We start from the raw sequence: 27,514 nt of genomic DNA on the forward strand, positions 1-27,514 counted from the left end.
CTGTCATCTGTCAGATTTCAGCAATAGGTCATCACTCTCATCCTTCACTTCCACCACCTCCATGCTATCGGCTTCCACCAGCGCTGACATCATACTATTTGCTTCCATTAGAGCCACCATCGTCATCCGCATCCAACAGCGTCATGTCGCCTCTATGATTTCAACAATTGGTTACTTTTCTTACTACTCCCTCCGATTCATATTATTAGTTAAATTTTTTCAAGTTTGATCAAGTTTATAGGAGAATTTAGCACCCACAATGCCCGGTCACCAATACTCCAATCCACCATCCAGATCTAGGATTCTATGGCTGGGAATCAAGGGAGGGAGAGATGGAAGAGAAGGAAAGAGATGCTTTTCATAATTCCATCTATACTATACACCATTTTCTGGAACTCAATGCTCATTCGTTTACTTCTTTCGGATGCTTCTCACTGGTCAATATGAAATATGTTATACTTGACCAATATCGTCTGAATATCGAGCACCTTGTCTTCATCAGCTTTATTGAGATGGTTAAGCTAGCAGTCAGCAGTGAATTCTCAGATAAAACAACAATTAAGAGCTAAACACCAATAGAAAATCAGAAAGTTCTATACTACTTCATACTTCAGAATGAACTAAAAAAACTTCAAATTTTCAACCAGCAAGCTTAATGCTGACTTGAATGACAATAAAGGGATAACATCTTTAAAAGTTTTGTTGTTATGAAAACAGGGAAATGAATTTCTAGATTAACTTGCAGTACAATCACATCCAAATTCATTAAATAACATCCGCAAGAGTAGTTGGGCTGAATTTAAGATTAAATTAAAATACAGTTAAAACTTAGGACAAATATGAGTGGCACAAATATGAAAAAGAGCTCGAGTTGATCACGTAATTTTACCTTTCTATTTGCCTATAGGACCACAATTCACAAGATTCATACATGCAAAAGTGGCTATGAAAGAGGCCATGCTAGCTAGGTAAATCCTACTCGTAAATGTTAATTTGCAAACACTGAATACCTTGCTTCATCTCCAAGGGAATATCAATGCCACACATTCATATGCATTTTGCACTAAAAAAGGATCTAAAATTCAGAGGCAATGCACCGACACCAACAAAGAATGTTTAAATAAATAGATAAAAAACGAAGTGTTTATAGTAGCACCTTTGCAGCATAAGGATCACATTCACATACATTGGGTTTTGCATAGCAAGCATAGAGTGCATGCACCCAGAAAGAAATATTGAGGGGAACATGAAGAGGCTTCCTTGAGGTATAGATATTGTCCATAGCTGGTGCCTGGAGGACGAGAGGAACTACCAATCTGCAAGGCAAACATATTGGTAAAAAGACAATTTTCCATCAGATATATGATTCTCTAATTTTGATTCAAGCAAATGGATTCTCTAACAATGGACATAAAATTCAATTTGTGTATCACATATGGTTCCCAGAAGATACATAGAATATTTTCTTGAATAAACAACAGATGGCTATGTGGGATAATTTTCTCTATACAAAATAGTTTTTGACCTCTAGGCTCTAATATTACCAATACGTAAAGCATTTTAAAGCACCAAAATAACTGTAAGAGAAATCGCATGTGCATGTGCAGACCTATTTGTGCACAGGAACAAACACCACCTAAAAAGAATCAACAAGTAGCCGACAACGTTCAGTAGGAACTATTTTATACTCCCTCCATCCCAAAATATTTGACGCCGTTGACTTTTTTAAAAATGTTTGACCGTTCGTCTTATTAAAAAAATTTAGTAATTATTAATTCTTTTCCTATCATTTGATTTATTGTTAAATATACTTTTATGTATACATATAGTTTTACACATTTCATAAAAGTTTTTGAATAAGACGAACGGTCAAACATATTTAAAAAAGTCAACGGCGTCAAACATTTAGGAAATGAGGGAGTAATAAACATGAATAGCAAGTCGATCATAAAGTTGAGTGATTCTTTATCTTGGTTATAATCTGAAATTCCGAACTGTGATCTTCTCCCAAACAATATGCTTACGTGTTCACTTTCATTTGGTGGCACTATACTGCTGCAGCAGTTCAGCAAAAATAGGAAGCCTTGGCAAATAGCAATTTCAGAATCACTGCATTATAGCCAATAGCAGTCATCTGATCATGCACACGACACATGACTGGATATTTGCACATATGGTTTATATTGTGATCATGGATTATTTAATTAAAGTAATCAGAAAACAATGGTTTCAAACACATGACTGGAAATTGACTGCAACTTAAGCCCAGTTTTTGCACCAATTAAGCACTACATCCAGCTCAGGACCAGTCAGGACACAATTTACCCAATAAAACTCAAATAATGACATGACACAACCAAATAACAGGAAAAAATGGAAGAATATTTGACTCATAAAACTCAAATAATGCTGGCGCCTCGTAAGATAAAAATACCGTAACTCTAATCAAGTCCCATGTCACTTTTTTATCTGTGTACAAGTTACTCATTTCAATTTATCTGTTTGAGATCAGTCACAGATCAAGCATAAAAAAATACTTACTTTGCTGGATTCAAGGGCCATTGGAGCATTTCCTAAAACAAGATATGTGTAAGTGCAACTCGATCTGTCAATTAACCTGACATAAAGAACTGAAAAGGTTACTTGGAATTTTTAAAGAACATAAGCAAGAAATTCGAAGCCTAATTATAACATTATATATAAGGCAGATTTTGCTCTAAAACATAACAAATATCAGAACATTGCAGCTTGCAACTATCTGTAGCCAAATCCCTGTAACGTAAAAATAAATAGCAGTCTAGGAGTGTTTCTTTCAACCACCTGAGCTGAAGTCATCGTAAGTGAGCATAATCAAGAGATTAGAGGGTTGGATAAGGACCAATGTCTAACACAAATCAGTGGTGCCGCACTGCCACCACCAAACCAATCTGCTGAACATTATCACCAATAAAAAAGTTCAGGAGCAAGAATTGGAATCGAATTACCAGCCTGATCCATTGTATGAACCACGATATGTTATGATGTTGTTACTGCTACAGCAAAGCAAGATTATAGGGAGTGCGAGACACGTCGGCCTCGGGCGCTCCGGAGACCAGTGACGGCCTGAATGGTTTGTGGAGCACCATCGTCGGCGAGTCGCGGGTGAGGGAGAGCCGACGGCGGGGCAGATGCCACTGGTGGTCGCAGGGAGGCAGAGAGGCCGACGGCGCTCCGCTGTTTTTGTGGATCAGGATTCAGGAGCAGGTGGGGACCGCGATAATAGGGAGGATATACGCAGGGCAACCGTCAGTGGTGGAGAAGCAGCAGCGGACGACGTCGTCTCGACTCGGGATCGGCAGCGCCCGCGCCCGTGCTGACGCCTGCAACGACGACGATGCATGGTGCTTGAGGCGGTGGATTGAACGGCGCGGTGTCAATCTGGCTGCGAAGGGGGCGAGGAGGCGACGCCGTCTCGACTGGGGAGGGAGGCGGTGTGGTGGATGCAGGCGAGCAGGGGCGACGGGGCGGCTGCGACGATGGGGAGGCGGTGCGGCATGGAGGAGAAAGGGATTGGGAGTGCCGGGGAGGACGGCAGCGACGGTGGGGAAGGAGGAAAGGGGGAGAGAACGGATCGGGGATGCGGGCGGTTGAGGGGGTTGCGGTGGCGTGGATCAGGGGGTTGAGGGTAGGGGAGAGGAGAGAGCGATCGAGATTCGAGGGAGACGCGTGCGCTGGATGCGTAGGAAGAGAAAGGCGATCTGAGCCGTTCGATTAGGCGATCCGACTTTCTATATTTCGCGTATCTGTCAAGGTTGGAGTCACCGTCACCACTACGGAACTTTTAAGTAGCAGAGATATATCATCTTGATAAATGGATCTAGACTTGTTGACGCGAAAAACATACACTGGCCTGGGAGATCTGCTTAGCTCCAGTGCAGAACCAAAGGTTAGTGAGATGCGGGCGTGCCAATCAGTTTGACCCTGCAACTGACAAGATATACAAATAATAGATCAATGAGCCGATCGGCTGACAAGCCGATGGAGTAGTTCCAGCCGATGCCGATAATAGCCAATAACGATTGGATTTAAGCAATCGGCTATATGTCCAATATAGATAATGATATAAAGGCAATCGGCTGATGATGATGTAATAAAATAACAATATAATCTAGTATAAACCAATCGGCTAGCAATACAATATGATAGAATAAGCATTGATCCGAAGGTTAAAGCATACATCGGCTGGAGGTCCGATGTCATAGAATCCAAACGATTAGATAAACAGTGAAACCTTTGTTGTAATCGGCTAAATCCAACTTGTATGTAATCCTTATAAGCCGATGCAACGTCCAGATAACTTATCGGCTAGCACCCCGATAAAACACTAGCGTGAACCTATCGGCTCAACAAGATTTATATTATCAACAACAATCTAGTAGGTCGAACCTAACCGATACAGCACGAGATTGTATATGATAATCTAATGCTTGATGAGCTAGATCTGTCTAATGTGATGGATATAACAAATCTATTTAGAACAACATTGTGATTGCAGAGATATATCGGCTAAGACAGAAGATCAGACCTAACCGAGACAGTCCCAACTAAACCGATGCGTCTCTAAACACAATGCAATTAGAGATAGAATTGAGATATCAGGTAGGCAAATATATCAACCAAACCAGAGCGATCCAAGAGATCGAAGCAATGCAGCCTTGAACAACACCAATATAGCCAATAGATTCACCAGGGCCGGTGGAACGTAGGACTTACTCCTTCGCCAGAGATCGAACTGAACCAATGCAGCCTCATGTCAGGTGCCAAATTCCACCGGAAGATAAGTAAAAAACCTCGGTAAAGAGGGTGGCGATGCGCCGAGAGTAGTTGTATTGATCAAGAGAGATAATTTACAATGACCCCGGGTGCACATATTTATACCCATGGGTAGATACTAGTCTTTGTAGGACAAGAAAGAAACTGTCCTAAAGATAAAAGGAAAACATAAAGTCCTTATAGGACACTAAACACACTTTCCTTAAGATAAAAGGAAACTAACAAACTACTCCAAATTAATAGATATATTTGCCATGCCGCATCCTCCTTGAACTCGGACTCTTCTGGATAAATTTCCTCTAATTGATCCCACTCCACCAAGAATACAACTGCTGGCGATTTGACGACTCCCATCGGCTGATTCCAAGACTCTAAAGCCGATACTGACTCTAGGCCGATGATGACTTTGGGCTTACCAAATTCTGGCGTTAACAAGACTGTTCGATTAGGATCCAACGTGTCGCGACCGAGAAAATTTACATTTTCCCGAACGCTAGTGTATTAATCCCCGTCCCAGGAAAAGCCAGGGTACACCACACAAACATGATATAAAAGACACATCTTTATTATATCAATAATATTTCCATTATTACAAAGACACTTCAGGCCTGACAAACAAAAGTAAACAGCAGCGGACTAGCGGGCCTACGGTTCCATCTTCACAGGCGCTCAACTGGGGCATAAGCCAGGACTCCACCTAGGACTTCTTCTCTAAAGCTTCTCTTACTGAAGGGGGGAGAGATAGAGCAAGAATGAGTACAACCACAGTACTCAGCAAGCCACACCGGGAGATGCATGATTAATGCAAGGGGTACAAGGGGCTAATAATAGGGGTTAGGTTTTGCAGTAAACAACATTTAAAAGTCACTTAGTTGCCCAAAGCTATTTTGCAAACACGATCCTAGAGCTACACAATATTATTAATCAAGGCCGTGAACCCACACGAACCTGCCTTAACCCAAGGCCTACGATGATTCAGACCGAACTGGCAACCCGACCTGGGTCCCAGCTCATCCCAAGCCAACTCAGGCCAATCATTCCACATTTTAGTTGTTAAGCAAGTTTTAAGAAGCAAACTTCTAACTTTGGTACATTGCTAGGCATGCCCATAACCGAGGGCACAGCTATTCGAATAGATTATAATCTGATCAGAGGTGTACATCTTTACCCTCTAGACACATCTTTACTCTGCATTCCACGGCCGTGGAACCCATCGTAAAGGATGTGACATAACCCCTTTACCCATCCTAGCCGTGACAAAAGCACCGACCCAACCTCGCCTATGGCCGAAATCCCGAGACAGGTAGGTAAGATTGAGCCCCTAGCAGCAGGACACCGGCCCTGTGCCATGACATCTCGACTACCGAGCCGCAGCTCGTGTAGCCTTCATTTGCCCTAGAGATGTCCATCGAGCCCCGACTTCGTCCATCTCCATCCGTGTACTCTTGCCAGGACTAGACTGAGCACCGGGTTAAGCCTTACCCATTAGACATGTGGTTAGTACAGTAGTGCTTTGCAACAGAGGCTCGAAGACCGGTCCTTATAGTGGCCGAGGTGCTACTAGCAGAACCATGCACCTTGAGCCCAGCCTAAAACCATTTTAGGGGTTTTGAATAGAGGGGGAGGTGTGTGTCCAATTCCAACATAAGCCAACCATTCCATACTGTCCAAATGATATAAGAATTCCCAAAGTCTAAAGTTATAAAACCACCTAGTGTTGCCTAATTAATCAGCGAAGCATCTACCTAAATTCATACTAGTGGAACCGTTAATAGAGTACCCACTAGTTGGGGTTTTGTTTATCCTAGGGTGAACAAGATAATAATAACAATAGCAATAATAATAAGGTCATAACAAAGGTAAATAGGCATGGCTAAATAAAACAGTGATAACGCGGGAATTTAAGTAAAGCGGTAATGCAATAATTTAAATCAAAATAATTTTATAAACTGGGATTCAATATGCTCAAGGGTGATGCGACTTGCGTTGCTCAGAGAGAACGGCACTCCGAACCTTCGGCGACGACCGCGAAGCATGCTTCGGAAACCTCCGGAATGACAGAAGCTACGCGAAGCACACAAGCAAAACTACAAGCCTAAAAAGAAGTAATAACAATACATAAAAAGAAAGCACACGGTTCTTTAGGTTATGACAAACATTAAGAGACTTGAATGGGTCGATTAGGAGTTCGTATGACCAAGATATGATCATCCAAAGTTTAATGCTGTTATATGAAGATTTACGGATTATTATGATTAGGTTTTGCAACTATAAAACATGTGCAAGCGCTAGCCTGGAAAAGACAGGAAGGCTGCGCTATTGACATGCGGACCCAACATGTCAACCTAATGGACCACGGTAGACCGAATACATAGAGACGGTCCACGGGTCGACGGAAGCAGACCCCGTGTGTCAACCAAGGCGAGTGGCCGACAAACGGACTCCACTAGACACCACGCGGGCTGCACACGTGGAAACCACGCGGCTACCGAGTGGGCACACAAACACGGTCACCACACGCACCCACGAACGACTACCGACACCGGTACACGGGTACCAGGGTCGACAACCACACAATGGGCACGGGGCGACACCGAAAGGACGAGGACGGGGGCAGCGAAAGGACGGACCCTTACCACCACGCGACGACACGTGGGAACGAGGACGGCGAACGGGCGGCGGAGACGGCTCGGGGACGACGGAGACGAACGGCGAGGGAACGACTTCGGCGGCGATCCTTGGACGAAGGCGAGACGCGGTCGATGCAACGCTTGACGATGCAGAGCCGAGGACGAAGACGACGACGGGGCTGCAGCAACCTTGACGAAAGGCGGGCGACGAACAGCACGGCTTGACGGAGAGACGAACACCACGACTACCGGGAACGATGGGAGGACGACGATGGGAACCGGCGAGGAGGCGACGACGAACGCCGGCGGATTCAACTGAAGGGGAGGCGAAGCCAAGGACGACGTTGCTGGCTCGCCGCTGTGATGCCGAAGGTGGTGGTTGCGCGGCCAACGGCGCACGAGTGGAGGAAGGGCCGACCGGGGAAATTCCGGCGAGGCTGATGGAGAGGCCGGCGCGGCACGGCGGTGTTCTGGCGAAATACGGGCGACGCCGTGGCCTGGCCGGGCAAGAGGACGGCTTTCCGGTGCCGGGAGAGGTGGTGGCGACGTCGGCCGGTGCACAAGAGACGCGGCAGAGGCGGCCGGAGGCGGAACAGTGGCGGCAACGCCACTGTTGCCGGCGGGGATGCACTTCCGGAGGTCTCCACGGGAAACGGAGGGCAGGCCGGCGTAGAGGAGGCACCTGCGAGGCCGAGGAAGATGGTGGCGCGGCCAGCCGACGCACTGGCGCGGCGGCACGGGCGGCTGGAAGTGGCCGGCGGCATGGGAGGGAGAAGGAGGACGGCGGGGAGAAGTGGTGCGGCCGTGGGGGAGCTCGGGAAGAGGCAAAACGGGGACAGGAGAGGGAGGAGATCCCGTTTTATAGGTCACAGAGGGGAGCAGGCCATGGCAAGGGCGGGGACGGCGCCGGGAATCCGGCCGGCGGCCATGAATGCCGGTCAAGGGAGGGAATAAATCCCCGGCAATTGGGGACAGGATTCAAGGGGAAAAATTAGGGGAATTGAAGAGGGAGTAATGGGGTTTCCATTCCCCTAATTTAATTTGAATGTAGGCATTGGATTGAGGCGGATTTGGGGGGAGGAAGGAGCTATGTTTGCACGGGAGAGAGAGAGAGGAAGGAGGCCGGGCGGCTGGAGGTTGACGACGACCGGGGGTGGGACCCACGCGGTCGCAATCGGCGCGCGTGCACGCGGCTGGTTCGGCTCGGCCTGATTTGGGCCGGGCGTCTGGGCCGAGAGGGAAGGAGGGAGGGGAGGGGCGGCCCAGAAGGAGGAGGAGAGGAGGGAGTGGGCCGGGAGGGGAAGGGGAGGCCCAAGAGAAGGAGGGAGAGAAGGAGAGGGAGAGAAAGAGAGGGAGGAAGGGAGGACTTTGGCCGCGGGCCGGGAGAGAGTGGGAGGACTTTGGACCAGACTTGGCCCAAAGGGAGGAGGGGGATTAATTTTAGGTTTTTCTTTTTAATAAACTCTGATAATTGTTTTTGTTGCTTAATAATATTTTCGGTGCTCTGAAAATTCAAGTAAAATTTGAGGGCTCTTTTTAGACCACGGAGAATTTAACAAAAAATCTCCGGACAACATTCGAATTTTTCTTGTACGTATTTTAGTATTTGCCAATTTCTTTTCGAATTTTAATTAATTCTATTATTCCATTTAGAGAATGATTTTTATTTCGGGATGAATTTATCACGGGCGTGACACACGGATGAAACTTTGGTGGCACATGATGGATTGGCAAGTTTTACCAACACATAGTCTGACTTTAAAGTTAGTATTACCGACATATACTTTGACCTGAAGTTATATAGAATTGCTGACAGAAATAGATTCCTACTCCTATATTGTAGCATTGCTGACATATGGTCCATTCAAACCTTTTACCAACAGGTAGTTAGTAGATAATTCTATATTTTTGCTAATACACATCTGCCGGTAATTTTATGTCATGGTGTAGTATTCCTCGCCTACTCTATTGCCGCCGCCTAGCTTTGGTGAGAGGCATCAACGTTGGCAGTCGGCAGTGCTCATCACTTCCGAGCTTGAGGGGTGGCGCTGGCTTAGGTAGTGCTGGTCACTGCAGCGCTAGGGAGGGGAGAGGCCATTGCCACACCCGTCAGAGGGAACCACAGCCCTGTGCATGGTAAGGAGGGAGAGATGAACCCTGTTGATGGTCCTTAAATACCAAATCCGACCATCAATTCCTACATATAAGCAATTGAAATAAAACATCAAACCTAGTGGTAGTGGCTATTACTAATCATTTTCACAAGTATCGGTGAAATATATGTATGCAAGGATTTTGTATGAAAACCACTATTGACAGTTCTTAAATCATAATATTGGACCATCAATGCTTGCATATAATGAAATAAAATATGGTATCCAACTCAGTGGTAGGGATTATTACTAATCATTTCCACTAGTGTTGGTGAAATATGCGTATGCAAGTGTTTTAAGGAGAAAACACACCCGTCATGCAACAAAATACACATCCGCACAATCAGGACACGTTTACACGGATTGGAGGGTCCATATGTCAATCAAAACCACTTAGAATTGGAAAAAAATCGTAGTACATGATGTTGGGGGCCCAATAAGCAACCTCCCAGCCGAAGGAGAGGCCGGGAGGAGTGTTTTTGGGTTCAGCCGAACCATTCGTGGCGCCTCCTGCCATCTGTTCCACGTGGATGGCCATGATTACTCCCCAATGATGGTTGGAGGGTATTTTGGTCATTTCCCATGGTCATAACCGTCATTTGGAGCCTATAAAAGATGAGAGGCTCTCATTCCAATACACACAACTTTGAGCTGAATTATAAGAGATTCTATTGTATCTTTTGTACATTAGAAAATAGGTAGAGAGTTAGGGAATCTCTGGAGGAGTGCCCGGAAGTTTGGCGCTCTCTTCGACTTCTACCTCGGCGAGTGTAGATTTCTAGGAGGAATTCTTGAGGAGTACCGGAGCTGTCGGTGCACTCTACTCCGGTTTCAGAGAAACTTCTTCTATCAAGTAAGCATTCAGGATCCTTTCTTTTGTTATTTAATTACTTAGTCTAAGTGAGATAAATTTTCATCTTTGCGGGTTTATTGTTTAGTATTTGTACTAAGTGCTCTAGTACTAGGGCTCTAGATAAAGGAGGAAATTCCTGCGCAAGTATTAGAGTAGTAATTAATAACTTAGACGTGGTGTCTAGGTTAGAGATTATATTTGTTTTTTGTGTATCCCACGGATTTGTTAGAGGTAGACGACAGGTGATGATATCCCAGAATCCCGTCCTAGTAATCCTCCATGTTCGGATACATCATACAGCTATAGCCGGAACCACGCTGGCAGACCAGCAGGGATCGGTGCCCGAAGCAGCAGTTAGAAAATTACATTTACTTAGCTTAGATAGTGAAAACATATAGAAAATCCTTTCTAGCCTAGCTATCCTACCGATAGTTGTTGTCCTTGAACAGTCTTAGCCTTAGGTAGATTACATACGTTCCCTGAGTTCACTATCCTTTTGTGGTCACCCAAAGGTGAAGTGCTATAGCGGTATTGTTGATGTTTGGTATCACGACTACGGTATTTTGCATAGTATGGGGATCGTTGGTACCAGGTTATATGCGAGATTGAAGTAAAAGAAATGGAGACAAGGATTTTTATACAGGTTCGGGCCCCTTATTTGTCAGGTAATAGCCCTACTCCTGTTGGCCGAAGCCGGTGTTGCTCTTATTCATCATAATCACACTAGTGCAATATTTAGGATAACCTATCTAGCCGTTGTCAACTTGGCGGCCTAGAAAACCATCACGTAGTCGACAACGGGGTAGTTTTCCTACTCGAATCCGCACTCGGCAAGATCAGAGATAGAGCTAGATCCCTCTCGTTGGCCTCTGCAGGCACCAGATTGAGTCTGTCTAGGCATATCTCTGATATCGATATCCGGCGGCATGTCTTGGCGTGTGTTGGCTTGTATATGTCTTGTGTATTGATTGTCCTCTCCCCCTCCTCCTAGGGGGTTTATTTAAACCCATAGATGTCCCCTTGTCCATATAGGACTAGGGAGACCAATATGGCTACAATCCGAGTAGTCCTTATAGTTTCTATGTAGAACTCTATTCGTACTTCCTTATCCGAAACTCCTTCTATATACGAGGTATGATTTTGTATAAGACATGATATGTGGTGGGCTCTGCCGAGTTTAGTCAACTACTATTAGGTATGTGGTATCCATAACCATGAGCGAGTTGATGTTCTCGACCGAAAACCTTGGAACAACTGTTGTCGTGCTCTCTTGACCATTCTCGGTGTGATCAGAGATAGCGCTAGATCCCTCTTATCGGCCTCCGCAGGCGCATGTTGGTATTTCTTAACGTCACAGATAAAATCCTCAAGCACGGATATACCGATGTAGCACTTCCCCTACGGAGTATTCCAAGGGTATCGAATCCAAGGGAACGTGTGTGATTATCTCTTCCTCTGGTTCATCCAAGGACACAAAGCTAATGTGGGCAGAGGGCAGAGAGGATTTCCTAATGAGAAACAGTGTCTAGGGAAAGCTTAACATTAATCCTAACGCAATACTTTAGGCACTGGCAACCCGCTGTTCCCAGATGTCGCTCTACTATGTACCCGGACAGGGAGGACTTAAGTGCTCTTGAGGGCTGTCACCACCTCTATACCCACCTCAAACGTACTGTAGGATATGCAGCAACCACTGGAGATTAATTACCCAGACACCGCGTCTACGCAATTAACTAACCAAGAAGTAATTCTCACTAAGCAAACCTTAATTGCTCAGAATAATGTTTCTATTAAAGCAGAGTAATTAACAAGATACAAAAGTAAGAGGAGATAACAGACAACTCCGGGATTCCTCCGATTCCTTCTACCTTTCTCTCTCCCTATTCTAATATACAATAAAGTACACTAGAGCCTCTTGTAATTCAGCTCGTGCTTTGGTGTGTGTGAATGAGGGAGAGGAGAAGGGTATTTATAGTGTGGAGGTGACTTGAGAGAGTGGAGATCCTCCAAGCATCCAATGAGCATCTTTATCCTCCTAGTGCCATGTGTCCAGCAGATGACGGTTATTCAAGTAAAGTCGGTAGAAACTGTCGTGGCAAGTCGGTAACTGCCGGCCTGTGAAGTTTGGGGCCGAACGGCGCAGCTAGGGGTTCGGCCGAACCACTTGGTTCGGCCAAACCCTTTCTAGCCCATTTTGCTCCGAATTTTCTCATAGGCTTTGGTGGATAACCCCTTAGCCCAAATGTACTTGCAATTGGCCCATTTGAATGTGTTTCATTAGGTTTTTGGGTCCAAAGCTCCATAGGCTGGAATATGGATGTTTAATTCACATCCTCCTCTATGTATTTTTTGTCTCAACTTTGGTGGTTCGTCACCTGCATCCAAATATACACCAACACTCGTGGAAATGGTTAGAAATAAACCCTACCACTACATTGAATGTTTTACTTTTATGGTTTTATGCAGGTATTGACGGCGTTAATTTGGTACTTAACAGCCATCAACAGCGCCATACTGGTTTTGTCTAGGTTAATCACGATGTCAACTGAGAAGGTATGGAGCATGCGACTAAGTCTCCTGTCTTATCGTAATCGAGAATTTGGATTGAAGTCAAGAAATTTTATCTCAGCGGGTACACCATCGCTTCTTTCCATATTCCTTGTCGAGCTCCATCAACCGTCCTTGAGTAATCGAGTAGTCGTAAAGTGTGCGACAAAGCCCTGAAATTTGACTTGACTGTTCTAATGTCCGACTTTCCTGAAATCAATACTCAAAACATTTGCTGAACTCGCTTTAGTCGATCCTGATGTAAGATCATAGAGACCTAGAGTCCTCGACAACGTTGAATGGAATTTTCCTGAAATCAATAGAACAAAATATTAAACAGAAATAGCCCCCGAGCGAACGATCAAGGGTATCATGGTATAATATGTATGGAAAATTTGAGAATAAATTGAATCTGCGTGTGGCAATAAAAGAGTATTCTCGCCAGACTTGTCCTCAGCAAACGGAGTTCGGTACTTGTCACGCCCAGGAATTCCTAAATAGAATCCCAAGCAGAATGTGCATTAAAATCCCTGTCCAGGATCGGCCGGGGTACACAAACGACAAAGTTGACATGCAGATCCACGTCTTACAAACATTATAAAAGTCTTACATAAATGCAGCGGAAAAACAAAAGATAGCTGGAGCTAAGCCTTGACTTGAACGGCAGCGGAAACAACACTCCACAGGCATCCTCGACGGCACGGACGAAGCCTACTCCTCGGAGAAACCGCCATCTGACGCATACCCAAACTCTGGGGTTGGGGAAAAATAGAGCAAGACTGAGTACTACCCACTGTACTCAGCAAGTCATACCAGAACAGAGGTATGATGCAGGATATTACCAAAGGGTAGCTAGAGAGGTTCTTTGGCATAAAGCGAGCATTTATAAACAGTAGTTGAAAGCAGTAAAACAGTTGTAATAATTAATCAATATTAACCATCCACCGTTCAACGCTACACCACGTTGCAACAGGCCCAACCAACCACCTGAACTAATCAGTTCCATCAGACTACACTAAGGTGAGCTAATCACGGTGAATTTGGTTGACCGCCCATAACCGCGGGCACGGCTATTCGAATAGTTTTACTCTGATCAGAGGTGTACAACTGTACCCACAAGACACAGCCCCACGACACGTTTCCGTGCGTCGACATGGCACCACGACATACCGGAAAGAGGCCGTGACAGGACCTTTCGCATAACCCCCTCTAACCAAGCACACCACACCTCAGGTTTCACCCCCACTCCTCGCAAGGTAGCGGGCAGTCCCCTCTCGTGCCTAGGTGAATCCGGAAGCCGGATAGGCCGTCGCAGGGCCCATCCAAACTCCATCACGCCCACCCTTGCCTGGATGCGTCAGCTAGAGGAAAGTTACACTACGGGCCAAGCCGTTGCCCACGCTCGCTTGTGGTAAGTACAATAAGTTCTTCCAAGGCATCCCGCGAACCAGTCCTTAATTGCCATGGGCATGACCATCAAAACCATGCACCCACAGCCCACCATTTAATATATTTTAATTAACCGACACCGGAGCGGTGGCATTAACCAACATCATTACTAGAATCTAATATCTATGCATTAATGTAGTCCCCCATTGTGTGCTAGTTGAACTAAGCAAGGCTAAGCAATCCCTAGTCCAATCTCTAGTCATGTTATATCCCAAGATAATAAAGGAGCATGGTTGTAACAGTAGGTAAACATCCCATAGTAACATTTTAAAACGATGCAGTATTTAAGGGAAAATGGTAGAGCATTTGCAATATAGGATCAACATGTTCAAGTGACAAGCATGACTTGCCTTACACTGCTGCTGGAGGAACCTCGGCGACTATTTCAAGGTACACCGGAGCGTCGGGAGAGCCGAAATCTAAGCGACATACAAAGAAAATAATACAAACATGCTATAAGACTACTGAAATAGAGAACAAAACCATTTTTAATGGATTCTACACATTTTTCTTGATTTACTGAGACTTGAATGGGCTTAAACGGAGCTCGGATGAATTTTCTATGAATTTTAGAAGATTCACTGTGTTTTTACTATAAAAAGAAAAACCTTAATTGCGCAATATATCCCAGGGCTGACGTCATCAAGGAGGGGGGCGGCGCCGACATGCGGGCCCCATTAGTCGGTGACACAAGGGGGAAAAGAGGGGCACTGACAGGCGGGCCCCACTCGGCACCGGCCCAAGGGGAGTGGCGAGGCATCGGCCGGGCTCGGCATCAAGCCGGCCGGCCCGCCATGGCAAGGGCGGCGGCGCACGCGTCGCCGGTGACGGCAACCGGCGGCGGGAGGCGGCGGCGCGAAGGCGGCGACGCGAAGGCGGCGGCGCACGGCCGAAGCGGCGGCTCGGCCTGGCTCGGCGCTAGGAGGGAGAGGGAGGGGAAAAGAGGAGGAGAGGCGCCTCACCATGAGTTGGCCGGCGTGGAGGAAGATGACGGCGAACGGCGACGGCGATGGCCGGGGAACGACGGCGAGCGGCCGACGGGTTCCGAGACTCCCTAAGAGAGAAAAAGAGAGGGGTTAGAGGGGGAGAGGGAGTCCACGGCGAGCGGGAACCGTGGCCGACGGCGGCGGCTAAGGAAAGGCTCACTGGCGCACGGCGGACGGCGGCCTCCGATGGCGGAATTCGACGGAGGAGGTGTGGGCGAGGTGGGGTTCGGCCACGCGAACCCGACGGCGGCGACGGTGCGGTGCGGCGGCGACCCTAGCGGCGGCTAGAGGCGACCGGAGCAATGGAAGAGCCAGCGGCGGATTGGTGCACGGTGCGAGAGCGGTGGAGAGCTCGGGAGAGGCCGGCGAAAAAAGGAAAAATGAGGAGGAGGAGGTGGAGATGGATTATATAGGGGCGGAGAGGTCGGGAACGGTCGGGAGTGGCTCGATTTCGCCGAAGTTTGCGGGGGAAGTTGGGGGAGGGGAGAGAGAGAGAGAGGCGGGATTCGAATTCGAATCCCGGCCATCTTGCGACGTGGGCGCGAGCGGGAGTGGGGGCGTGGGTGCGGTGAAGGCGGGGTGTGCGGGAGTGGGGGCGCGGGGAAGGCGGAGAAAGTGGGCGGCGCGGCGGTCGCCGGCTTGGGGAGCGGCTGGAGGTTGGGGAAGGGGCTGACAGGTGGCCCCACCTGTCAGCGCCCGAGGGAGAGAGGGGGAGTCGGCCTGGCCTTCGGGAGGAGGAGGGAAAACGGGCCGGCCCGGTAAGGAAGGGGGCGCGGGAGGTGATGGGCCGACGGCCCAACAAGAGAGAAAAAGAAAAAGAAAAAAAAAGGAATTCCCAGGGATTAAATATTGCACTTTGATTATTCTAATGGGTTAAAATTATTTCCAAGGCTCTGAAAATTCCACTAAAAATCCTGTTAGCATATTTTGACATGTAGAATCCAAGAAAAATTCCACATGTCGATTCCGTTTATTAAATGCATTTATTAATTAAAGATTCAACTCTAGGTTAAATTAAATCATTTCTTCGGAGGATTCATTTTAAGGATTTTAAAGCAAGGAGGGGAACTTCAGGGTGCGACAGTACTCCTAGCCCCCAGCTGCTTTTTTGGAAAAACCATTTTCCACAAAGGCAACTTAAATCTTATAACGAACCAAGCTGAGGATGGCAAATCCTAGCCCCCAGCCGTGAAGTTGGGAAAACCAATTCTCGATTACACGGCTTAGTTAATACACATCCAGTGAGCACTCTGACATGGTCGTTTGGCTCTGCAGCATCTAACAAAGCCTTATCAACTCTGGGCGTCCCTAGCCGAAATCCCCTTAGGTTTCTCGGAGGCTCTGTCAGAACAGCGTAAAGGAACAATAGGACTGACTTCAAGACGAGGCGATGTAAGAAAAGAGGATCAACGGACAAATATTGTACATATAAACACTTACAGAAATTGACGTAGATGATGACACAACAAGCACACTAGGCGAAGACCAGGTGTATGGTTGTACTTAACAAATTGCATAAGTAGTGGGAGAATCGCTACACCGTTAGTCGAAGTCCAGTTATAGTCATAACTTGGCCATTTGAAGAGAATCCAGAGTAACAGTGTCACATCCTGATTTTCGTTTTAGGATTTATAAATTGTTATTAGAATTTATATTAATTATTCATTAATTTACAAGTGAAGTTAAATTTGGGAAATAAAATTTCCTAAATATAAAGCTTTGCTGAATTTAATTTTTATTAAATTCTCTGTGGTTAATTATACTCTCTGGAATTTTCTCGGATTTTTCAGAGCTCAATTACTAATTTTAATAATACAAAGAGCAATTCAGCAATTATTTAAATATTAAATTAATCATTAAATGGTCTGTTCATAATTTTTTAAATACTTATAGTGTTCAAGTACTTTCTGAATTTTTCTTGAAATTATTCGAGAATTGGAAGTATTTTTAACAATTCAAGCATTATTTTAGTGATTAATTTAATTGGAAAAGTAAATTAAATTCCCTTTTCCTTTTCGTGCTGAAACTGGAAAAGTCTATCTGTTGTCCTCAGCCCGTCCTTCCTCTTTGCCTATCTCTGCTTCCTTCCTGTCTCCTTCTTCTTCAGGGAAGTCTATTTCTTTTCCCTTTCTTCTTTTCTTTTCGGCCAAGCAGAAAGTCTACTATTCGTCCCCGCTCTACTGTTCATCTTCCAGCTCCAGACAAAGCCAGGTCTCCTTCTTCTTCGGGGAAGTCTATTTCTTATCACTTCCTTCTTTTCTTTTCAGCCCAGCAAAAAGTCTACCTCTCCTGCCCACGCTACTGTTCATCTTCCAGCGCCAGACAGAGCCTGAGCCAGCCGTCCCGAGCCTGTGCATCGCCGCCTCCTCCATCAAATCCGGCCGATAGTGTGGCTCATTTCGAAAATTGGTTGAGGGGAAATATTCCTCTTATCCTCCTCTACCTATGGCCCCCAAAATCTGACTTTATCCCTTTGAATCCGGCGCGAATTTGGATTCATTTTCGAGTTTATCTCTCCGCCAAACCCTAGGTTTTCCCGGCATGGTTCCTTGCGTTCCAAGTAGGAATCCATCTCCCCCTCTGCCGTGCCTCCCTCAGCCCCACCTAATCTTATTCAATCCTCCCCTATATAAGCCGTCCTCTCCCCTCCTGTTTCCTGTTTTTGTTGCAGCCGCCCCTAGCCTCCTCCTCCTCCTGTTTAGCCGCCTCCTGCACCCTAGCCGCCGCTGCTGCTTGTCGTCACCCCTCGCCGTTGTCGTCTTGGTCATCGCCGTCATCTTCTCCAGTGAGCTCTCCTCTCTCCCATGTCGTTTACCGGTGTAGTTTATCCCTAGGGACTTAATCTATTCTAATCTTCCCCGCAAAAAAAAAATCTATTCTAATCTAATCTTGTTTGGTCCTAGCGTCGTCATCATCATCGTGTGTTGCCACCGAATCGTCGCCGTCTTCCTCTTCGATCTTCCCCGGTGAGGCCTCCTTTCCGTTCCCTAGGTTTAATCTTTGTGTAGCTGCGTTCATGTCTTCGTGTAGTCGCTGTTGTGCCGCTGCCATGCGCATCTCTTGTCGTGTCGCTGTGCCACTAGATGCCGCCGCCTCGCTGCTCGCTGTGCCACAGCTGCTGCACGCCGCCGCCTAGTGTCGCCGCTGCTGTCCAAGCCCTGCGCCGCTGCCAGAGTCCGTGCCGGCTGCCGCCTTGCCACGTCGGCCGTGTCGCTTGCTGTTGCCGCTGCTGCGGCATCGCCTTTGCTGCGTCATCGCTGCCATGTCGCCACTGCTGCGCCTGCACGTCGTGCGGCGTTGCCGTCGCTTTGCCGAGCCGCTTGTAGCAGCCACCGCTGTCGTGCATCGCTACCGCTGCCACTGTTTACCGCTTTGCCACAGCCATGCCTATCGTGTTGTTGCTCGGCGCGTTGCTGCCCTAGCCCGTGCACCGTCGCTACCGGCTGTGCCGTCGCCCTAACCCTAGCCACGTGATGTTGCTTGCCGCTTAGCCGCCTCGCCAATGCACCGTAGCCGCTGCCGCATTGCCGGCTCAGCCGAGCCATTGCTACCGCTCGGTAGCCGTCTTGCTAAGTCGTTGTTGGGTCATTGCCGCTGCCGCGCCTTGCCGAGTCGTTGCCGCAATCGTGCCGCTGCTAAACCGTGTCACCGTCGCTCCCTAGCCGCTGCCCCAGACCATGCAACACCACCGCTATCCCGAGTCGTCGATGTTGTGGTTTGTTCATTGCCCGTAGCCCGGTAGCTGAGTTGCAAAGCCGTAGGTGCATCCCTAAATTCCTACCGACCTATCGTTTGTAGTACCAGGGCTTTATCGTGAATCGTGTCTAGCTCACCGGTTTAGCCGCAGCCATAGTTGAGCCGTTAGCTCGTTCGTTCGAACGAGGTGTTTCTCGTGTTTCGTTCGTTCATCCACGTTGAGTCGTCCTTTAGTTTAGAGCCGTTCAGAGCTGCCGGTTCCGTTCGCTGGTTTCGGTTGATCATTTGGGTGATCCCGTGTCACGTAGAATTGACTCGTTGAGGTTCGCTTGCCAGATCAATCCGAGCCATCCGATCTTGGTCAACTCGGTCAAGTTTATTCTCAGCCATCCAAAAATCAATATAAATCCTGTTATCCCTTTTCGATGGCATATTAGTTCTTTTTACTATATGTCGTTTACTAAATTCGTTCCAATAATTTCTGGAGGTTGTTTTAATCTTTAATCTCAGTTATAAATCGTTTGTAAATTGTTTAATCAATTTGGAATAGTTTTTTCTTTAATAGGCTTTAATTGGAATTAATTTTGTAAAATTCATAACTAATTCATATAAAGTCGGAATGAGGCCGTTCAAGTCTCATAATTCATCTAAAATAATGATCTACATGTTTTTTTACTTTTTATGTACTGTTTATTTGGAGTTTCTTAGTCTTTTTCCTCATTTTGTGTGTTAGCTTGTCGTTTCCGTTGTGTCGAAGGTTCGTGAGTGCATCGGAAGTGTTCCAGAAGACTAACTGGAGACCGATTATTGCAAGGCAAGTCACACAGATCCCAAATAACCCTTTGATCATGTTGAACCCGTTTAAAGCTATTGTTTTATTTGAACTCCTACATTATTTTCGAATGTCATCGGGTGGTGAGCCTTTCCCAATTAATTATGGCCGAAGATGACTTTATTTTCGTATGGGTTATAATTTGATTAGCTTAAACCTTATATATTGGTTTGGTTCAGCTATATGCTTATAATAGATGCTTAGCCATGCTTAGAAACAATAGCTCATTAATGAGATAAATCATGTTTCACTATGACTTATGGATATTTAATGGTAGCTCACGATGGTCAATCGTGATTGGTTATTAACTAATTGTGAACTAAAACTTGATTAATGGTGGGTTGTGAGCACATGGTTTTGATGGTCGTGCTCATAACAATTAAGGACCAGTTCACGAGCTACTGTTGTGAGACATTAACCATACTAACGACAAGTCAGAATGGGCAACGGCTAGACACTTTGTATAGCAAGGCTCATTTTGGTGCGCCAGACTGTGAAGCGGCGAGAAGTCCGTGGGGGTCGCTGTGGAGTCCATGCGTCTGGTTTTTTGAGGGGGTGATTATGATCCAGGAAAGGTGCACTGCTTTGAGTTGAGCTATGTGAGGGGTCTTGTCACAACTATACAAATGGTGACATGTTCAGCATGGGCACATGATGATATGGTGACATATTGTGGAGTTGTGTCTTGTGGGTAAATTTGTAAACCTCTGGCCAGAGTAAAACTATTCGAATAGCCGTACCCGCGGTCATGGACGGGTTGAGCAATGTTTTTCATGATTAGTCTAAGACCTCTCACGATAATTATTGATGCTATAACTAATAATAATTTACTTAGCTCCTGGTTTGGAGTTAGATCTGTACAGCCGGGTATGGTTATTCAGGATGGTTGGGCCTGTGCAGCATGGGTGTGCTGTTCAGTGTTTTTTTTTACCGGAATTACTGCCAAGGCTTTGCCCAACATTGTAATTTTATAAAGATTGAAAAATATTTACAAGGTTACAGAGTTACAAGAGGAAACCGCAAGAAAGACTATATGGTTTGTACCCAATTAAAAACAAATTGCTTTAAGGGATCCTTCATTCTGCATATATGCAGAAGAACTTCTTTGACAAAAAGTGATCTCTAGGCTTGGAAGGAGGGTTGAACGTTTTGAAAGATTAAACCATTCATTTGCTTCCATATGTGCCAAGCTACCAAAAAGAAAATCTCCAGGAAGCCCGTCTGAGCAAACTTGATTCTTGCTAGGGCGATCATTTGGAAAAACTCCAAATTATGATTCCACTCAATTCCCAGGTGCTGCCAACAACTGATACTGAACGGACAGGAGAAGAAAAGATGTAACCTTGTTTCTCTGCAATCCGCATTGCACAAAACACATGTGAGGTCATCATTTTCTTTGGCACAATGTCTTCTATCCAGCATATCTCTTGTGTTGAGTCTGTCACAGAACAGGAGCCAAGCAAAAACTTTTATCTTCATGACACATTTTGTTTTCCACAACCAAATCATGGGTCTGGAGGGTTGTAACGCAGAAAAGTTAAGCTTATAAAATTTCTTAGCTGTGTACTTGTCTGAACCCCAGATAAAATTCCAAGCATCCCCCATTCCTGACTGTATGTTCAGATTGATGTAGCTGCAAAAATTCAAAATAGGCCACATCTGAGAGGGGTAGGGTAAAAGAATCTTCTAAAGGTCTTGAACACATGGCTTTCACTGAATCAGTTTTATACATGGTCACAGCAAAAAGATTGGGGTAGCTAGTGCATTTAAAATCATCATTCCATAGATCATTCCAGAAAAGGGCAGTTGTTCCTGTCCTGATTTCACATTTGGCTATTCCCTTGAAGATGTCTGCAAGAGATGTGATATCCCTCCACCAAAATGAATCCTTATTCACGATCAAGTGTGGAACTTTAGAATCATAATATGTTTGTGAGATCAGCTTTACTCAGGGTAAATCAGCACCATTATAGAATTTGACCATGTGCTTTAGGAGGAGCGCTGTGTTTTGAACTCTCAGATTGATCACTCCTAAACCTCCTTTCTCTTTAGGGGTGCACACCCTGTCCCAGGAGGTTAGAGATTTCCTTGTAGAAGAAGGGTTATTCCCCCTCCACAGACAGTTCTTTCGAGCTGTGTCAATGGCCTTGATGACTAGAACTGGTAGCTGCAATAAGGACATTAGTAGGTTGGGATTAATGAAAGGACTGGATTGATCAATGTTAATCTTCCTCCATGAGGCAGAAATATGGAGCATGCTGTCAGCCTTCTTTCTATGCTGTCTACTAACAGAGCAAAGTCCACCACTCTAGGCCATATGGTGCCCAAAAGTAATCCCAAAGAAGGTAGAGAACCAATCTTACATCCCAGAATGCCAACTAACAATTCAACTTTATCCTGTCATAAATTGAGTGGGTACAAGCCTGTTTAGTGTTGATTAATATTAATGATTAATTACTCTACTGTTTTACTACTCCTGAATGTTTGCTAAATGCTGCTTTTGCAAATGAGCCCTATAATATACCATCCTTTTGGTATCCTTGTGCACTTGCATATTTGCTATGTGGCTTGCGGAGTATTCCATGTACTCACCTTGCAATAATCAATCAAACCTCAGTTGAAGAAAAAGGATCCAGAAGGAGAAGACGTTTGGCTTATACCCCAGTTGAGCTGCCTGTGGGAGTGGAGCTGGAGCCATCGCTAGACTGTTTTTCCGCTGCTGTTTTCTATTCTTTTGTAAGTATATAACGTTATTATTATGATGGATTTGTATATTAAATTGTCAGTTTGTGTACCTCGGCTGATTCTTGGACGAGGATTTTATGCACAAATAAGTCCAGAAATTACCAGTGAATTTCCGGGCGTGACAAACAGATGGACGGCGTTCTCGTGACCTGCAAGAACTGCCTCCTGACGATGACGAAGTCGATGAGGGATTATCGTAGTCAGAGGTTCAACTCCCGGACCTACGGCCTCAACCTCGGGCCCTCTGGAAGTCTTGGGATCTGGAGTTTCGTCGTCGCCATGTGATGTCATGATGTCGTTAACCTTGTCCGTTGTCGCCCTAATCTTGTTAGTCCTAGACGTTGTCGTCCGGGTGACTACGGCAATCCTGTCAGTCTCGGTTGTTGTTATCATGACCATGTTGACTGTCGCGTTAGGTGTCAAAAGATCACTACGACCATCTGGTTGAAAACCTGGAGTAGGCATCGCTCGATCACCTTGGGGCAACTGATAAGCATATGGAAACAAACCGTATCCACAAAGGCATCTCTTGTTGTCGAAACATGAATTCGGCAATAATAAAAGGGGGTAGCGCACGAGACCTAAAAGTGGATGGATGCGGAGACAAAGGATTTAGACAGGTTCAGGCCCTCTCAATGAGAGGTAATACCCTACTCCTGTTTGGGGATTTGAATCCGCCGGGTGTGTATTGATCTGATGATCAGGTTATGTCATCTGCCCCCTAGAGGGCCTCCTGCCCACCTTATATAGGATGGGGGGCAGGATTACAAGATAGAAACCTTAACCAATACGGTATCGGTTTCCTAAATCTACTTTACAATATTATCAAACCAGGACTTTAGGCCGTTCCGTAATATACAAGGAAACGTAATACCCGAGTCATGATCTATTACATATTCCATAGATATAAGTTATCCCCTATGACTAGTCGGATAACCATGCCGTATGGGTATGGGGTACCCACAATATCCACAGTAGCCCCTGAGACCTTCGCAGTCGAAAAGATAATCTTCTCTCGAACCAGATTACTCCAAAGCCGAGTGCTTCAATCATCTTTGTCATGGTCTCCCGAGTACTTTTACCAAATCTGAAGACTGTGGAGGGCTGGAAAATAAAGTCAGGTGCACCGACTAGATACACCTAATAGGTGTAGCCCCCGACAATGTGGTTAATTGAACAAACCAAGCATATAGTCAAGGAATAAATAATCCAACCAACCGAGTGGTTTTGATAATCGTAATCAACCAAGTGACTTGATATCAATATATAGCATATGCGGTGTGAATCCTCCAAATAACATGATCCGAGTGATATACCAACCGCTTTGTAAAATATGATGAGTGATATAGCAAAATAGCTATAAAGAAGCTTGCATATTGTGAATAAAGAAATTTCCAAAGTATTGGGCATACGCCATGCGCACACTGCTTTAACAGATGTACTTAAGTCCCTAGAAGACACATGGTTTCACCACACCTGGAAATATATGGCATATGTGGTATAAAATCCGAGTAAATAAACTCATAAAGGATTTACCAACCGCCTGAAAAATGACCACAATATATAATCAGCCTAAGCCATAATATTGGTCAATAAAAATGCACACTTACGTGGCAAAAAGCAATGATATTGTATCCAATCAATTGCTTAAAAACCCAAACAGCACCATGACTATATAAAAAAGTCAGCGGGCCAGCTATATAAAGCTTTACTGTTTGACACCTTTTAAGATGCATTGTACCAACTCCTAAAAAGTTGAGTAACTGCGGTATAAAAGGATTTTAAGGTATTGGGCACTTGATCACGCGCACTTTGGCCTAAGCAAAAAGTGCCTAAGTCCCTAAAAGAACGTGACAGGCCACACCTGAAAATATGGGCTGCAGACATATTAGGCCTAGGCCAAAAAATATGCCTTCGACACCCTTTAAAGGATGACGCGTGTAACATGCTCCCGAGTAATAAATCTTCCGGGTAATATAGACCAAGTGTAGCTCATATGAATAGCTTCTGATCTGAATGATTATCCCTTATGGGATACTCCAAAATAAATATAATAATTGAATCCCGACTGGCGCAAGTATTCGGTTGATAGCCCTTACGGGGAATAATAATTGGTCCAGTCTTTGAGCATAGAAAATAGACTCATGACTATGAATCCATGTGGAATGTATCCGGAACAAGTCCAAATTGGAGATATAATCCTCACGCTTGAGTTGATGAGCCCCTGAGCATATAGCTTGTCCTTCTGTCATAGTCAAAATTGTCTATTGGCAATAACTGACGCATTCGGCATGGAGATGAAATGACCAACATGAAGACGAAATTGCTCATCAGAAGTAACGGAAGATGTCAGTGGTAGTAAAGATGCCGCCAATCAAATGTAATGAAGTTGCATAACTATGGAGGTGAAGAAACCAGTCGGCAACAGTCAGGTCAGCTAGCAGTGAAGATGTAGGCGCCCAACAACAACGAAAGAACAGTCGGTGGTGACAAAAGCAAACCAACGATGAAGACGTAGACGCGCATCAACGGTGATGGCGAAATCCACCAATTATGAAGATGAAGAAAATAGTCGGCGATGGCAAACGCATCCGACGGTAATGATGATTAGCGGCAACAGAGATAGCCGGCTATGATGACGAAGTTGCCCATCAACGGCAGCAGAGTAGGCTATGTTGAAGAGACTTGACAGGATGTTGATGAAGATAACCATGTCGTTGATCCAGTCAATAGTAATGTAGCAGTCCATGATAACGATGAGATCCTCTATCGGCAGTTGCATAGTAGGCCAACCGTGAAGACGAAATAACAAGTCGGCGATGAAAGTCGGTGATGACAAAAGTAACCGACGGCGAGGACGTAGTCACCCCTTAGCAACGGCGGAGACGTCAGGGCCGATGAAGTAAACGTGCTGGTGATGATGTCAGTGACAACAATCCATCAAACCATTGAGAAGATATCGAAGCTTGAGAAGTTTCCTTGATGTGAGCGTGTGCATAAAGAAAACTGATGCAATGCTTCTTGATTTACGAAGATGACTGTAGAACTTAGTGTTACAGCTGTTGTAGATGCTTCACTTGGAGGAAAGTAGATGTTGTTGTCCAACTCGTCTAAACCGAGCTGATTGGTTGATAACTCCAAACTCCCGAACATGTAGATTAAATCTTGAACTTGATACTTGAGAATTTTGGAGTAGATTATGGCAGCGCTGAGTAGATATGGGATATCCATAATCTCCAAGTTGCTGAAGTAGAACATCTGCTCCGAAGCAAAGATGAAGATAAAGACTCCTGGAGTTGACTCATTGGCTGATTAATTGATTTCTTCAGCTTGACATAAAATTTGTCAAATTTTGAGCCTTATATTTGTGTAGCCCCCGACTCTTTGGTTAGTTGAGAAACAACTGAACATAGAGTCGAGAATTATAGCTTCTTGTCGTCGAGTAGTCATTGCTTGATTGAAGATATGTGTTGAAGGTGTCCAAGTAGAAATCCTGAATATTGGAGAGTCACTTGTTGTAGTAAAATATCATGGCATTGCATGCCGAGATGTCGAGGTTCACAAAGACGTCGTGGTTGGTGAAGTAGTAAAACTTGCGAAGTAGCAGCAATAGAGTTTGCCGGTGCCGAAGATAATAAAGATGAAGTCGCTCCACCATGATGACAAAGTTGTATTGCCATAATGAAGTGAACACAAGTCGGCGGCAACAGAAGCAAACCGGTAGTGAAGACGCGTAGTTGTGAAGATAAAAGCACCAATCGACGGCAGCATAATCAGTCGGCGACGGAAGATGATGATGTCCATCAGTAGTGGTAGCTGTATAAACCAGACGTAGAGGTAAGGGCACTAGTCAGCAGCAGACGAGACGACCGGCAATGAAGATGTAGATGCCCAACAACAGCGGCATAATAGGCCAATCAACACTGGCAGAATCATGCAGCCATGGAAGTGAAGAAACCAGTCGGCAGCCATGGCAAACGTAGGCAGCTTGTGTTGAAGATACTGATGCCTATTAGTAGTGACAGCGATGTAGCCAGCCGTGAAGAAGATAGCATCAGTTGGCGTTATAACAGGCCAGCCGTGCTAGCGGTGACATCAGTCAGTGGCGGATGCGGCGGCCGGCCGGTGAAGACGTAGACGCCCAACAACGGCAGCATAATAGGCCAGCCGTGCAGGCGGAAACACCAGTCGGCGGCGGCGAAGGCAAGCCGGTCGGTGACGACGTAGACGCCCAACAACGGCGGCATAAAGGCCAGCCGTGCAGGCGGAAACACCAGTCGGCGGCGGCGAAGGCAAGCCGGTCGGTGAAGACGTAGACGCCCAACAACGGCGGCATAAAGGCCAGCCGTGCAGGCGGAAACACCAGTCGGCGGCGGCGAAGGCAAGCCGGTCGGTGAAGACGTAGACGCCCAACAACGGCGGCATAAAGGCCAGCCGTGCAGGCGGAAACACCAGTCGGCGGCGGCGAAGGCAAGCCGGTCGGTGAAGACGTAGACGCCCAACAACGGCGGCATAAAGGCCAGCCGTGCAGGCGGAAACACCAGTCGGCAGCGGCGAAGGCAAGCCAGTCGGTGAAGACGTAGACGCCCAACAACGGCGGCATAAAGGCCAGCCGTGCAGGCGGAAACACCAGTCGGCGGCGGCGAAGGCAAGCCGGTCGGTGAAGACGTAGACGCCCAACAACGGCGGCATAATAGGCCAGCCGTGCAGGCGGAAGCACCAGTCGGCGGCGGACGAGGCGGCCGGTCGGTGAAGACGTGGACGCCCAACAACAGCGGCATAAAGGCCAGCCGTGCAGGCGGAAACACCAG

General features: G+C 46.1%; 2 long non-coding RNA genes across 5 annotated transcripts; one reads left to right on the plus strand and one right to left on the minus strand.

Moving 5' to 3' along the window:
- Positions 1 to 172: 172 nt before the first annotated feature.
- LOC112938592 (uncharacterized) lies at positions 173 to 3,581 on the minus strand. 4 transcript variants are annotated; one of them, XR_010740520.1, is made up of 5 exons: positions 2,985 to 3,581; positions 2,821 to 2,908; positions 2,542 to 2,617; positions 1,157 to 1,316; positions 342 to 502 (listed from the first exon to the last, which is right to left on the minus strand). It is a non-coding gene; the product is annotated as an uncharacterized lncRNA (long non-coding RNA). The 4 variants fall into 4 exon arrangements; XR_003241749.2 differs by lacking the exon at positions 2,985 to 3,581 and having other exon boundaries at positions 2,821 to 2,938; XR_003241748.2 differs by having other exon boundaries at positions 173 to 521; positions 2,542 to 3,581.
- Positions 3,582 to 17,695: 14,114 nt separating this feature from the next.
- On the plus strand, positions 17,696 to 20,797 carry LOC4335500 (uncharacterized). The gene is made up of 4 exons (XR_010740953.1): positions 17,696 to 17,990; positions 18,102 to 18,215; positions 18,334 to 18,396; positions 19,860 to 20,797. It is a non-coding gene; the product is annotated as an uncharacterized lncRNA (long non-coding RNA).
- Positions 20,798 to 27,514: the final 6,717 nt, after the last annotated feature.

Source organism: Oryza sativa, chromosome 4 (assembly GCF_034140825.1).
Source record: "Oryza sativa Japonica Group chromosome 4, ASM3414082v1".
Taxonomy (NCBI): domain Eukaryota; kingdom Viridiplantae; phylum Streptophyta; class Magnoliopsida; order Poales; family Poaceae; genus Oryza; species Oryza sativa.